We start from the raw sequence: 9460 nt of genomic DNA, 5'->3' as shown, positions 1-9460 counted from the left end.
GAAAGAGTGAACATCTGGGAAGGAGGATTCTTGATCATTCATATTCCAGCATGGTCCTGCTCCCATCCCCAGCAGAGTTCTCATATTTAATTAAAACCTGTAATATATTTACACCTCTTCAGGGCAGCGATTTCCCTTCTTCCCCATCTCCTCTCCTCATTTGAGAGAGAGGAAGATGATGTTCCTGTGGGATTCTTCACAGTAATTAACAGCCTGGGGGTTCATGGCCAGGTTCTTTTTCCTGGTGGGTGTTTCCATCACTGGAACCCCCGTGCAGGTCTCCACTCTAGTGCCAAGCACAAAGCAAAGGGTGGCTTCGACTGGTGTTGAAAGTGTTGGGGCTTTGTAGGGAGCTCTGGACAGCCTTCCATGCTGGGAGAAAAGGGATTCATTGGAAAAGGCAGCTTCCCATGGGCAGTGATCCCTGTGAGCAGCCCAGAAGCAGCTGGATCTGGCCATGGGGTGCAGGCAGGACACAGCATGGGAGAAGCAGCTCAGGAGTCCTGTTCAGGGAGTTTCCCAGTGCAGGTGCTGAGCTACAGCATTGTCCTCCAGCCACTTCTTCCCGAGTTTCTCAGCACATGGGGAACAGGGTAAACCCAGGACAACCCTGTGCAATCCTGCACCCAGGGGTCTGGCTGCCCCGCGGGATCCTGCTGGCACAGGGTCCAGCTGATCCCTGCTTAATGAATGAACCTCCCCAGCTAATCTAACACAGTAAAGCACGGGAGAGAGGTTTTATTCCGGGTAGGTATGAGAGGCAGGGACAGGACCCAGCAGAGGCAGGATGTGCTGCTCTGGTCCCTGTTCCCACCCTGCAGCAGCTGGAGGTGAAATGAGTCTTGTCTTTGCAACCAGAAGGTGACACAGGCGAAAGGGCTTTGCAGCTGCAGGATACAAATGGTGTTTGAAAGCCCCATCTAATGGTCTGTAAATTTCACAAGTGTCTAATGGAGTGACTAGTGCTGTAAAGCTCATGGCTGCTGTTTTTGCAGTATAATTACCTTCCTTTGCCTGCGTCTGTCCCTCCCCGTGCTCTTGCTGCTGTAAACACCCATTCCCACAAGGATCCTTCCTACCCTCGGGATTCTCCCCATCTCCTTCATGCCTCCTCCAAATAAATCACAAAAGCTTTTCTCCTTTAATGAGTATCATCCCTCTTTAGGATATTTAGAAATCAGGATTTGCTATGAACTACTTCTGCCTGTTGTGGTTTTTCTAATTTTCTTGTAAAAAGCAGCACTTGTGTTTACTGAGAGCTCAGGTTCCCTGCCTGCACTGTTGCTGTCACCCAGCAGGCTGGCAGAAACCCCCCATCACCCATGGAGCACCCTCCAAATGCAGCTGAACTCCCTCACCAAAGCCTCAAGCCCTGTTTGCCCTAGAAGTCTCTCCTGGATGGTCTCTGCAAGCCTTGTGTCCCTCCAGCACAGGTGGGAAGCAGCCAGGAAGGTCTCATGCCCCAAAACAATGTCCCACGGGGACTGTGTGCTGCCCCATGTGTGCTCATCCTCCTGGGAAGGGATGTGTTGGTACCAGGAGCATCCCTAGGAGTGGAGGGAAGGGGAGCAGGGCTGACCCTGGTGCTTTGATGGAGAGATCTCTCAAGGAATCCTAAACAGCCTCATTAGATGTTTTATTCAGTTTTTATAAGTACCCCTCGCTGTAAAAGAGTAAATGAGGAGCCTGGGGCAATGCCAAGGGGTCTCTTTCTGTTCCCCTCAGCAGCACATCAGCTTTCCAACGATTCTCACAGTAAGGAAAAACAACATGCAAATTCCAGCCCCTCTCCCTTTCATCTCCCCCTCCCAGCTCCTCTCTCCTCCAGCTCTCCTCATCCTTCGGCTGATTCCCCCTCTGATAAATGCAGATCAGCCCTGGCTTTCACTCATTCACTCCCTCCCTGTCGCTGGGAGGTGGCAATTGCATTTTTCCAATTCAATCTGTTCCTGGGGGGCTGGGGGGAATCCTTCTGTGTGTCCTGGAAAGAGCAGCAGAGCATCCATGTGCTCGGGTCCAGGCACCTCCCTGCTGCTGCTGGGAGAGCTTGATGGTACATGAGAAATGCCAATATCTGGAGCAAACTGGGTGTCCCGAGGGGAAAAGGGCCAGAGGAATGTATTCCATCATGTGCCATGAAGTCTAACATCTTGGAATTATTTCTGCAGAGGGTAAAACACTCTGGTAAGAACTGAGTGAAGTGACCCCCCCATGCCAGCCAGGAAGACCTTCTCCATCCACTTTGTAGTGGCTAAGATGGAGGCATCTCAGCCTCTCTCCCTTTTCCTGGGGAAAAATCCCCACAAATATCTGATCTCATCCAAGATAAATACTGTATTTAAAATCTTCCAGCCAACTCCTCTCCAGGACTTCTGCTCCAGTGCACTGACACCCTGGGCAGGTTGGGAGGGTTTGCTCCATGGGGGTGCTGGGGTTCAGGTGCTCCCAGGGCCCCTGAGCCCAGAAACCAACCCCCCCCCCAGCTCCTCTCCCCTTCCCCCACTGGGAATGTGCCTGGACATTTGCTTCACAGCGAGAGGGGAGAGCAAATCCAGGCGACATGGTGAGGAAATGAGTGTTATCCCCAGGGGGCTGGAACTGCAGCAAGCAGGGACCCTCCTGATTTGATGCAAAAGACAAAAGAAGAAGAGTGGGGTTGCTCTGAGGAGCAGTCCCAGAGGTGCAGACAGCTCCAGTCACGGGGGGCTGGAAGGTCACAATCCCAGTGGACATAAATTGATGTGGTGCCATTAAATCCCAGGCAGCTTCTCACCTCCTGGAGCTCTGACCCCCTGGCCTTCTGGCTGCCCTCTCCCCTCCCTGCCTTTATTAAAAACCTGCCTCAGGAGATGTGACTGGCATGAGATGGTGCTGGAGATTTGCATAAAGACAAATCCCTGAAAGAAACTGGCTTTTGTGGCACAAAAGTTCACATCAGAATGGCCCACAGGGCCCTGGGGTGACCTCAGGAATGTGTCAGCCTTGTTTGATGCCACCAGGGTCACACTCTGGGGACAAGGCAGGAGCAGAGCTGTGCTGGTGGGACTGGGAACAACCTCTCCTGGAGCCATCCTGCCCCATCCCATGCTGGGTGCCAGCTGGGCAAGCAAGCCTTGCCATGGGGCTTGTGCCAAAGCCACCAGCAGGGAAAGGGAGGGCAGAATGAGGTGGCTGGATGCCTGCAAGATCTTCTTGGGGCTGCAAAAGGACCCTTGATGGCTTTGGTGACCCCTTGGCTTGTTCATGGCCAGGCAGCCCAGGCAGCCTGGAGTGCTCTTCCCAGGATCAAGCCCAGGAAACATCCCTGGCACATGGTTCCAGAGCTGGTTTTGTTGTCCCCAAAAAAACCTGACAACAGTTTGATTTGCAGCTCAGCATCACAGTGCCTGCCTGGGCAGGCTGGAGCAAGTCTCAGCTCCTGGAAATAATTCCTGCTCTGCTATCCCATCAATACCTGCCTCTGCACAGTCAATTGCTTTTTGTGTTTCTTCCCAATGCACTGCAGCACATGTACACACACATAAAAACACAAACTAGTATAAATTACCTTCCAGGCAAAGCCTGTGGACTTATAAATTGCTTAAAAATCAAAGCACATTCCAGGGGGAAATGCAGTAAATCAGAAGGGGAAAGATGTGCATATAGGCTTTTAATGAAAACAGTGTCATGGAGGAATCTCAGGGCCTTTTCAAGGTGTTAATTAACTGAGTCCCACCATGGCCCTTTGAGGCAGGGAGGAGTTAATGCCCCCAACCAGCTTCCAGATGGGTAGGGTGGTTTCTAAATGAAAAATACAAATTGAAAGTGCAACCCCAGCTTTTTTCATCTCAAAGGGATGGTGTTTTAATGTCTGAAGCTGGAAGACAACCAGCAAGTGATGGAAAGGAGGTTCAGCCTGAATATCCCTGTAGGGAGAACAGAGACCTTCATGCTCACTTGACTTCAGGATGCAGAGACACCATCAATCCACCCCATATTGCAAACTGGGAGATTGTGGAACATTTCCTTTAAATCCTCCCCTACTGGAGCTGAGCAGCAAGCCCTGGTTAAAGACCTGCAGCTGCTCTGGGGCTGCTGGTGGGAGCCCCAGGAAGGACCACGGTGGGTTTGCTGTGCGTGCCCTGCCCACCACGGTGCTGTGGTTCACCCCATGCCCACCCCAGCCTGCTGCTGACTTCCCTCACTATTTTCCTGGCTAATCTTAGCAAAGTCTGAGCTGGACTAGCAATCGATGTGTGAAATGGAATATGTTGAGATAAATTCTGAATACATAGCCAGGAGCACTTCATGATGTGAAGCCAGCAATGACTCCAGCAGCGTTTTTCCCCAGACTCAATCTTGGCACACTTTGGTTTTTCCTCCCAAGGACCCATTAGTCACTCCTCTGGACACAAACCAGGCTTGTGCACAGCAAACCACCCAGTTCCTTCAGTCCTTCAGAGATTCCCCCACGTTCTAATTCCAAAATAACGTCGCACTTCTTTAATGATCAATAGCAATTACTAAGTCATTTATATCCAATAAAGGCTGCAGCAGGAGGTCTGTGTGATACATTACTGTATAAATTCACACTATGAAGCAGATTAACAAAGCATTATGAAAAGCAAGCTTATTATTTGCATGAACACGAGGCTCAAGAGCTAATTGAAGCAATCCAGCAAAATGTCAATGACTTCTTTTGTGTATGAAATATTCATTAGAGGGGAGCACTTGTTTGTGAGCGATTGTTTATTTATACCTTTTCATTTGCATTCTGCTATAAAACTGCCTGGCTTTCCATTCGGGTGCAGCCAGGGCCTCTCTCCTTTGGAAAAGCTGGGTCTTTCAGAACTGCCTCCTGTCTCATGGAGGGGTTTCTTAAGTGATGGTTGCACCAAGAAAGGCGGGGGAGCAGCCATCTGAGCAATGAGCTTCCTCGCCCTTCCTCATCCTCCTTCTTCCCAGGCACTGCCCTGCTTGGCATGGCATGGAGGAGCCTCCTTTATCATTCCAGGTGGGACACCACAACCCTCTGCAGAAGCCCTGGGGGCTGTGCCAGCCCTGCAAAGTTTGGTTTTTCCCTCCATGTTGACTTGATATTTTTTATGCATCTATTAATGCTAATGAGCATCGTTTGCCCACAGCCATGCCGAGCAGGGAGGGGTCTAAGTGTCCTGATGGATCCATCTGCACCCTTCAGAGTGTCCCCAGGCACAATTCACAGTAATGAACTCACATCTGAGCTGCCCAAGGGATCAGCCCCTCATGGTGTCTTGGCACCTCCTGTGGGGAAATCCTGAGGCTGGTGGGTGCACAGGGCTGCACTCAGAGGGTCCCATCCCTTCCCTCTCCCCAAACCTACTGGAAAGGCCTGGTTCATTATTTTTTTTTATTGCTCTTGGCACCAAGCACTGAGCAGGGCATACAGAGAAGACCCCACAGAGCCTTGAGGAAAAGCATCCCAAAACCAAGCAGGAGCTGAAGGACAGTCCCCTGGTTTTGCACCCCCTTGTGCCACGTGTCCCCAGGGAGGCCAAGCACCAGGGCACTGAGGGTCTGGGCACTGTGTCCCCTCCCCACACTTGCTGCTTTCTCCATTTTGAGTCACAAATGAAGTTTTTTCCCAGCCCATCTGTTTGGGAGGACAGCTCTCAGGCTGCAAATCAATGCACCACCAGCTTATTTGCTCTGCAGCCAGCTGAGCCAACCAGCACCAGCAGAGACACAATCCCCTTCATTTATCTTCCTGCTCGAAAATTTCCAAGGCTGAAGCTTTTTTTTTGGCTATTTGGTGGCACTGTCAGGGTGTGATGTGTTACAAATGGCTCTGTATTTGTTTTCTCCATGATTTCCTTGGTCTAAATTGAAGTTTTACTAACACACGTCCCCAGTTACCCAAGAGACAAATGTTTGACCAGCACTTCAGGACAGGACGTGAGGATCAATGTTGCAGCTGCTCTTGGAGAGAGGCCACAGGGGAGATTAAATTATCATTGTCCCTAATAACACTGAGAGGAAATTCCTGTGCATGCACCATCAGGAGACCCAGTGGCTGAGGACCAGCTCTCAGATCTTGGGGACCTGCTCCAGAGAGGTGCCAGGGAGGGGACACTTGGGGATGCTACAGCCACGTCGTGGGTGTGTCTGGTGGGAGCTCAGCCTCTGCTTCTTGAGCATCACCAGGAAACACCAGATAAACACAAACAACAGCCTACTGGTCCCACAGCCCCCACATTTCCATCCTCCCACTAACAGGAGCTGTTGTTCTTACTGCCACTTCATTAGCAGAGACATGGAGGGGCAGAGACTTCATTTCCTTTTTGAAAGTGAAGCAAGTCCTGCTCGACACTCTCCCAGCAGTGGAGTCAGCAGAGGATGATGGAAGAAAACCTGCTCGTGGTGCAGGAGCCCGGCCCTGGTGTCCCAGGAACCAGCAGTGAGCACAAGGATGCACGGGATGAGTGTGCCCAAGGATGCAGGGCAGGAGGCTGCCCTGTGTGACCAGCTCAGCTCACCCCACTGGAAGTGCCCACTGGTGTAAGAGGCACAGGTGCCCACCCCACACTGCAGAAGAGGAAGGACCCAAGGGCTGCTGAGCCACCCAGCAGTGAGCAAATGGCTTTCAGAGCCACAAGCAGCACTGGGAAACTGCTGACATCAGTGTGCTGGCTGGGCCCTTTAATGGCTTTTAAATTGCAGAGGTTCAACAGAGAAGAAAAACAGCCCTTAATGTTTACTCACACTTGTGCAGTGTCTTATTTGCATATAATTGCTTCCTATCACCACATGTCCCATCCAAGCCACCTTAATTACAGCAATCAGAGCTAGTGCTGCACAGGCTGGGCTGGCAGACAAGTCCCCTGATGCCTGAGGAGCTGTGTCCTGTGGCAGTGCAGGGGCCCACATGGACATCACACAGGGGATTAACTACAGAGAGGAGCACAGAAAAAAACGAGGCAGGTGGAAAGAGGGGCTCCCCTTTTGGTTTTGATTGATCCCCATCAATCGTGGGAATCCCAGAGACACCCAGTGCCAGCATCCAAGCACAGCTCACCTCTGCAGCAGACTTTTTTTCCCCACTTAGCATGCAAACCCCTGCCATTTAACTTCAAAAGCACATAAAAACCACTTCCCAATAATCCCATTAAACCAGGGTGATTATATAGACCCGCTGCATGACCCAGCTCAAACCCTCCCTGCCACAGCCTGGACCAGACCAAACACCCTCCAGCCCAGAAATGGTTTTGATGGTGCATTTGCAGGTGGCCTGGGCCAACAACAGGGTTTTGTGTTGCTCCTGTTTTTTCAAATTAGAAGGTGAGTAAACTCACAGCAATGGCTCCCAGGCCTTTTGCAGAAGAAACAGCCCCTGGAGCCCCCCCAGGGCTGGAGTCTTGGGGAAACCTCGATGGCACAAGAGGGCTCAGACAATCCAGGGCTTCTCCAGCAGGCACCCAGCTCTGGTGGGGCAGGAAAACACGTGGCACACACGGTGTCTGTCCTACTTTCCTGCTCATGTGATGGGGCAGATGATGATGATGCAGTCGTGATGCATTTTTAAAAAAACCAAGTCTGTCTGGAGGCTTTAACTCCAGAGACATTTTCTGAGGATGATGCTAGAGATGTTGGAAAACATCATTTCCAGGGAGGGCTGAGAACTAGCTGAAACCAGTCCTTTGTGGCTCTCCAAAGCTGCTAATTAGATGAGAATCAACACCCCGGGAAGCATTTGATTCCTAACAAGGGCACGTCTCTGTTTCACCAGGATTAGCATCACCTGGACTCCTCAGGCTCAGTAATGTCCTCAGGTACAGATCTCTGCCTTCCCCCCTCCCCACCTCTCTTAATGCCTTGGGATCTAGAGGGCTTAGAAGGTCTTAGACCTTAGGTGGTCAATCAGCCTTTTTTATTTAGTAATTCAATATTCACTTCTGCCTCAACCACCCCCCAGATGCCCAGGAAAGCAACCCAACATTTAACAGGAGCAACAATGTCCCTGTTGGGCAGTGAAGGGGGGCAGGGTGGGTGAGTGATGAGATACAAGGGGAGGAACAGCTTTAGGCTGTCATGTTACAGAGGGTTGAGATGAGCTAATTATTTCACAAACAAGAGCTCTTAGGTGGGAAAAGTGCCCCGTGTTTTGTTGCATTTTATTTCTTCACTTTCCTGGCCCCTTCCCTCAAAGGCATCACTGGGAGCCAGCACACATCTTGGCTCCAATGATTTATTCAGAAGCCCCATCAGCTCTGCCTGCCACTCTGAACATCTCAGGATCTCAATATTTCATATGGAAATCTCCAGCTCTCTGCCCCTGTTTATGCCTAAAGCTGTTTGCTTTGTACACTCATCTCCAGGCTGCAAAGACATTACAGGTGTGGTTCCCCTCTGCTGCTCTGAAGTTTTCCCGAGTTTTCTGGATGCTTTTGAGTCTCTCCCTCCCCTGGGTCTCTCCAGCCTGTCAGGAGTGTGATGGAGCATGTGATGAACCTGGGATGGCATCTTGTCCCCTGGCAGTGCCACTGTCCCCATTCTGTGCCTGCAATTCATCCACCAGCCACTTCTCCAGGTGACAGCACCAGGTTGCAGCCACCAGAGCTTGTGCTCAGAGTTAACCAGGTTTCACCTGGCAGTGAATCCCCCTTGTGCTTTGGCCCTTCCCTTGTGGGCAAAGAAACTCCTTTTTCTTCCTGGAGCTGAAGAAATGGCTCTTTTCAGGGTGGCTGCAGGAGGTGGAGGGTGCATTTTGTCTTTTTCCACCCTAAAATATCTGCAAGGGTTTGCTTTGTGCATGCAAAACAGTGTCTGGGGTGTAAATGGTGTTGAGGATGCTAAAATGACTGCACCTCTGGGCTCCCAGGGTGCTTGCCCTAAGCAATTGATGTGCATGAAGGGCTAAAATCTGTTCCAAGAAACCAGACAGAGAAACACAGGCAACCTAATTTCTCCTCGGGGGAGGGCAATAATGTTGATTAATATCATTCTCCATCCATGGTTTTAACCAGCCCTTGCAGAAACACCTGGTGCCAGCACCGTGTAAACTGGGACCAGTGGTGGGTTGCCCAAATTCCATTCAAACTTTGGGAGGAGAAGTGGGATGGACACCTTCACCCACTGAGGGAGTCTGGTGGGATGAGCTGGTTTCTTCTCCCAAAAATCAGGGCTGTCCTGTCCCAAAATGAAGCACTGGTCCAGAGGGAGCAGTGGGGATGGAGCAGAGGGACAATGTGTCCCTGGGGCAGACCCTTCTCAGGGCTGGCTGGTGGGATCTTGTTTAAATTAAGGGCTGCATTACTCCAAAAATGAAGAGTCAAGTCTGCTTTCAAAGGCAATGACAAGCCCACCCCAAATCCTTGGTTGCTCAGGACAGCTTTTGAGCTCCTAGTTGTTTCTTCATTTTTTTAACCCAAATTTGGGGTTTGATTGAATGGAATGAGGGATGTTGACCAGCTCAACATAAGCAAACCTGACCAGGAGGTTCAGC

This window comes from Chaetura pelagica, unplaced genomic scaffold (genome assembly GCF_000747805.2).
Source record: "Chaetura pelagica isolate M959 unplaced genomic scaffold, ChaPel_1.0 scaffold405, whole genome shotgun sequence".
Taxonomy (NCBI): Eukaryota; Metazoa; Chordata; class Aves; order Apodiformes; family Apodidae; genus Chaetura; species Chaetura pelagica.
Note: the sequence above shows the minus strand (reverse complement) of the source record.